This window comes from Ceratina calcarata, unplaced genomic scaffold (assembly GCF_001652005.2).
Source record: "Ceratina calcarata isolate Rehan_Ccalc_2016 unplaced genomic scaffold, ASM165200v1 scaffold222.2, whole genome shotgun sequence".
NCBI classification, from domain to species: domain Eukaryota; kingdom Metazoa; phylum Arthropoda; class Insecta; order Hymenoptera; family Apidae; genus Ceratina; species Ceratina calcarata.
This window is the reverse complement of record NW_017143986.1, coordinates 219,356-225,391: the sequence shown is the minus strand read 5'-3', so window position 1 is coordinate 225,391 and position 6,036 is coordinate 219,356. Positions and strand designations below refer to the sequence as shown.

The following is a 6,036-nucleotide window of genomic DNA, read 5'->3' as shown; positions in this document are numbered from 1 at the left end:
GATTTGTACCCCTAAAGTTCTTCTTTAATATAGCCGAAATCGTCTCGAGTTGCTGGTTCGCAAAAGGCCTCCAGTGCAAAGGGTTAAGATGATTTGTTTGATTTATCCAATCGAATTTATTAATTTAAAACGTCTCGTGTTTTGTACCGAGGCCCATGGGATTGTAAATCGTAGCGAAGGGATTGATCGGGAAGTAGAGCAACGAGGAACTGGCGTTGGGAACGGAGAACGAACGGACAAGACCGCAGAGCATTTTGTTTTTCTCCTTTGATACGGTCTGCGGCCCCAAAGGGAATTCCGGTGCCGAAGACGGCGTTGAATTCCCTCGGATTTCTCTCCCTCGTGACCGGTTTCGAGAGCTTTTAATCCCCGCCCCGGCCGTTAGCTAAGAAATACCGACGGTCTAATTGAAATATTGCTCTTGAAATATGCTCGTTTTAATCATCCGTTCCTTCTCCCCGATCCCTCGTGCGGTTTCCGTTCGCTACAATCCCTCACGTCTACAATTTTTTTGATTGAATCAAACATCTTGTTTAAAATTCCTTGCTTATAAGATGAGATTAGAGTAAAATTCGATATACGGTCTGACCACAGGGGATTAAGAAAGTTCCAGTTGAAGCGGCGCACGTTCGCCTGAGCGTGGTTTCGTCCGTTTTTGCATCGTACATCCCAGCTGCGCTGGCCACCACAATTCTATCCTCTTTTCCTCTTAAGCTAAGAGTTACTATGTTTCCGACACATTTCGATATCTCATTGCATACACGTTAGTCCGTCGCTGTGTACGTGATTTCTCTTGGAAAAAGGAGCTCGTGAATAAGCCCAAAGCTTATAATAAATCGAGGAGAAAAAAATGTAAAGATTCGACGGTCATTTTGCAATAATTATGTTCAAGGCGGAAAAGTAGTTTAATTCATCTCGATCCGATGTTTGGTTCTGGAGATACCGTCGATAATAATGAAGAATAATTTGTTCTGTCGTTCTCGCACGTTGATCGACACTTTTCCTGGACTTCCCTAATCTCGGCCAACCGGTCTAGACATCGAGACACCCCCATAACTGGGTCACTGTGTCAGTCGGACAAACTCTGAATCTTAACTTTGAAATATCGAGATGAATCAAAAATGATTCTCTGACTTCCTCTGTGAAGAGGATTTTTGGTCGAACAGTTCTTATATTGTTCAATTTTATTTTTGGTAGTCTGTCAAAAATAGTTCAATAGTTTAATCACGTTTCTATTACCAAACTAAAGAACTGAGAAGATTTTTGTTCGAAAATTCAAAGTTCTGAAATTGTTCAATTTTATTTTTGGTAGTTTGTCAAAAATAGTTCAATAGTTTAATCACATTTCTATTACCAAACTAAGGAACTAAGAGGACTTTTGTTCGAAAATTCAACGTTCTGAAATTGATCAATTTTATTTATGTTAATTCGTCAAAAATAGTTCAATAGTTTAATCACATTTCTATTACCAAACTAAAGAACTGAGAGGATTTTTATTCGAACAGTTCTTAAATTGTTCAATTTTATTTTTGGTAGTTCGTCAAAAATAATTCGATGGTTTAATCACGTTTCTATTACCAGTGATTAATTATTGTAGATGAAAGAGAGAAAGACGTAAAAGATTTAGTTTCGTTAATAAATAAAATCTAAATAATTATGAGGAAAACATATCAGTTTCACATGAGAGATTTCTTTACATAGGATTTACGTAGGTAAAAGTTTTAATACAGTAGCAGGGAAGCAAGATGAACAGTGAATAAAAAAATGTTCAGTCTGTTGGAAAAAAAATAGTTATAAATATGTACGATAAACAATTTCTAATAGAAATGCACGCGAGTTTAAAGTGGATTCTATATTAGTAGCGTTCTCTGGCATTTGGCATGAGCTGAAAATAAAGGAAGCTCGTTGCCTGCTGCCCTGGCCTGGGTAGAACCTGTTTGTCAGTCGGATTAAAACGCATCCCTTCCGGTGGAGCTACTCCCGGTAATTAACAAGCAAAAGGAACGAACTTCGGGAAGCTCTCATACGAGTAACTTGACCGATTGTACGCTCGACCAGGGAATCGTACTTTCTGTCTCCGCTGCGGCGGAAACTGTTCCACTGCTGAACTTTTAACTTTTAATGCATTATCGACCGACGTATCGAGAAATACCGTCGTCCAGAATTTACTTTTACTCAGCAATCGTATAAAAACGATAACGACCACGAGTCTCGTTCTAAGCAGTATTCTCAATTTGATCTAACGTATTCGTCGTCGAGCATCAAAAGTCCATTGACTAACTTTTAAAAGGACTCTATATAAAAATTTGTCTGTGAGCTAAAAGCAATTTTAAACGAGCGTCGTTGGAAACTTCAGTACCTCTGGTGCAACAATTTATCTGTTGCTCGGAACGAGGGAGGCCAGAACGCGATCGATACCCAGTCGATGATGCATTAAAAACAATAAAGGAACGTCCTCGATGCACAGTACTTTTTGCATGAAAAACTAGAATGCAAGATACGTAGAACTCTGCATCGANGATTTGTACCCCTAAAGTTCTTCTTTAATATAGCCGAAATCGTCTCGAGTTGCTGGTTCGCAAAAGGCCTCCAGTGCAAAGGGTTAAGATGATTTGTTTGATTTATCCAATCGAATTTATTAATTTAAAACGTCTCGTGTTTTGTACCGAGGCCCATGGGATTGTAAATCGTAGCGAAGGGATTGATCGGGAAGTAGAGCAACGAGGAACTGGCGTTGGGAACGGAGAACGAACGGACAAGACCGCAGAGCATTTTGTTTTTCTCCTTTGATACGGTCTGCGGCCCCAAAGGGAATTCCGGTGCCGAAGACGGCGTTGAATTCCCTCGGATTTCTCTCCCTCGTGACCGGTTTCGAGAGCTTTTAATCCCCGCCCCGGCCGTTAGCTAAGAAATACCGACGGTCTAATTGAAATATTGCTCTTGAAATATGCTCGTTTTAATCATCCGTTCCTTCTCCCCGATCCCTCGTGCGGTTTCCGTTCGCTACAATCCCTCACGTCTACAATTTTTTTGATTGAATCAAACATCTTGTTTAAAATTCCTTGCTTATAAGATGAGATTAGAGTAAAATTCGATATACGGTCTGACCACAGGGGATTAAGAAAGTTCCAGTTGAAGCGGCGCACGTTCTCCTGAGCGTGGTTTCGTCCGTTTTTGCATCGTACATCCCAGCTGCGCTGGCCACCACAATTCTATCCTCTTTTCCTCTTAAGCTAAGAGTTACTATGTTTCCGACACATTTCGATATCTCATTGCATACACGTTAGTCCGTCGCTGTGTACGTGATTTCTCTTGGAAAAAGGAGCTCGTGAATAAGCCCAAAGCTTATAATAAATCGAGGAGAAAAAAATGTAAAGATTCGACGGTCATTTTGCAATAATTATGTTCAAGGCGGAAAAGTAGTTTAATTCATCTCGATCCGATGTTTGGTTCTGGAGATACCGTCGATAATAATGAAGAATAATTTGTTCTGTCGTTCTCGCACGTTGATCGACACTTTTCCTGGACTTCCCTAATCTCGGCCAACCGGTCTAGACATCGAGACACCCCCATAACTGGGTCACTGTGTCAGTCGGACAAACTCTGAATCTTAACTTTGAAATATCGAGATGAATCAAAAATGATTCTCTGACTTCCTCTGTGAAGAGGATTTTTGGTCGAACAGTTCTTATATTGTTCAATTTTATTTTTGGTAGTCTGTCAAAAATAGTTCAATAGTTTAATCACGTTTCTATTACCAAACTAAAGAACTGAGAAGATTTTTGTTCGAAAATTCAAAGTTCTGAAATTGTTCAATTTTATTTTTGGTAGTTTGTCAAAAATAGTTCAATAGTTTAATCACATTTCTATTACCAAACTAAAGAACTGAGAGGATTTTTATTCGAACAGTTCTTAAATTGTTCAATTTTATTTTTGGTAGTTCGTCAAAAATAATTCGATGGTTTAATCACGTTTCTATTACCAGTGATTAATTATTGTAGATGAAAGAGAGAAAGACGTAAAAGATTTAGTTTCGTTAATAAATAAAATCTAAATAATTATGAGGAAAACATATCAGTTTCACATGAGAGATTTCTTTACATAGGATTTACGTAGGTAAAAGTTTTAATACAGTAGCAGGGAAGCAAGATGAACAGTGAATAAAAAAATGTTCAGTCTGTTGGAAAAAAAATAGTTATAAATGTGTACGATAAACAATTTCTAATAGAAATGCACGCGAGTTTAAAGTGGATTCTATATTAGTAGCGTTCTCTGGCATTTGGCATGAGCTGAAAATAAAGGAAGCTCGTTGCCTGCTGCCCTGGCCTGGGTAGAACCTGTTTGTCAGTCGGATTAAAACGCATCCCTTCCGGTGGAGCTACTCCCGGTAATTAACAAGCAAAAGGAACGAACTTCGGGAAGCTCTCATACGAGTAACTTGACCGATTGTACGCTCGACCAGGGAATCGTACTTTCTGTCTCCGCTGCGGCGGAAACTGTTCCACTGCTGAACTTTTAACTTTTAATGCATTATCGACCGACGTATCGAGAAATACCGTCGTCCAGAATTTACTTTTACTCAGCAATCGTATAAAAACGATAACGACCACGAGTCTCGTTCTAAGCAGTATTCTCAATTTGATCTAACGTATTCGTCGTCGAGCATCAAAAGTCCATTGACTAACTTTTAAAAGGACTCTATATAAAAATTTGTCTGTGAGCTAAAAGCAATTTTAAACGAGCGTCGTTGGAAACTTCAGTACCTCTGGTGCAACAATTTATCTGTTGCTCGGAACGAGGGAGGCCAGAACGCGATCGATACCCAGTCGATGATGCATTAAAAACAATAAAGGAACGTCCTCGATGCACAGTACTTTTTGCATGAAAAACTAGAATGCAAGATACGTAGAACTCTGCATCGATACGGTAGTTGCAACGAGTCTTTCATCAAAAGGACGAATATTATTAAATATTTTAGATTAGAACTTGATGTCACCCCCCCAGATTGCTTCCCTACTACCAGAATTAGAAAAGAGAGTCTGACTCCCATGTGTAAACCCCCCCCCCCTCTGAAGCACCCAAACACGTCCTGTTAGTGCCTACATTTTTACATTCGACAGACATCGATTACACTGAACATGGGTGTGTTAACGAATTAAAGAATGCGTAGTGGTATTGAAAAAAGAGATTGTATTATACCTTTAGTTTCGCTCTTGCCTCTGTCTATACATATTATAATATAACGTAACTTGATAACTATCTCGATGTTCCTGTCTCTGTCTGTTTGTCTATATCTGTCTGTCTGTCTGTCTGTCTGTCTGTCTGTCTGTCTGTCTGCCTCTCATCCATCTCTGACGCTAACGAAAATTCGATTCTTACTCGATTCTCGCTCATTTCTCTTATATTTCAAAGCAAGAATCACTATCATTACCTGTCGTCTGTGATCTACTTTTTAACATAGTATTAGAGACCCGTTTGGGTATACGAGAGTTTAAAGGATCTGCAACAGCAATCGTTTAAATAATTATGTCACTTTGTGGTCGTTCCTCGCAGTGGTGTGTCTCTATCGTGGGTTTGTCGAATGGAACGCAAGTAGAAAATTAAATCTGTCTGCTTGCAGCAACGGTATATACTAGATTACGTATTTATTATTGTGTTATCGATAGTCGAAAGTCTGTGGAATTGTCTATTGAGATACACGTTGCTCCCCTTAGCGAGAAGCATTGCGTCACGGAATCATGCATGGATATTGCAATAGGGGAGTCCTACGCAGGCTGTTTCATGAGAACGTGATCACTTCAGTATGAAGTATTGCGAGTGTATTTTATGAAACATTCTGTACTAGTAACAATGAAATTGAGCCAGTTATGTGCATGTGTTAGTTTCCTATAGGGAACAAAATTCAAAACGAGTAATAATCTTGCTTTTTCGATGATCGATTTGGCATCGATACTGTTGGATTTTAACATAATTTTGACGCGTCGAAATAAAAATAATATTAACGTACGCACATTACCAGCACCTACATTAAAATTC

General features: G+C 39.1%; 1 protein-coding gene across 10 annotated transcripts in view; it reads left to right on the top strand.

The window, feature by feature from the left end:
• The window catches only part of LOC108622443 (uncharacterized), a 116,004-nt gene that overhangs the window by 77,806 nt on the left and 32,162 nt on the right, over positions 1–6,036 (top strand). The window lies entirely within an intron of this gene.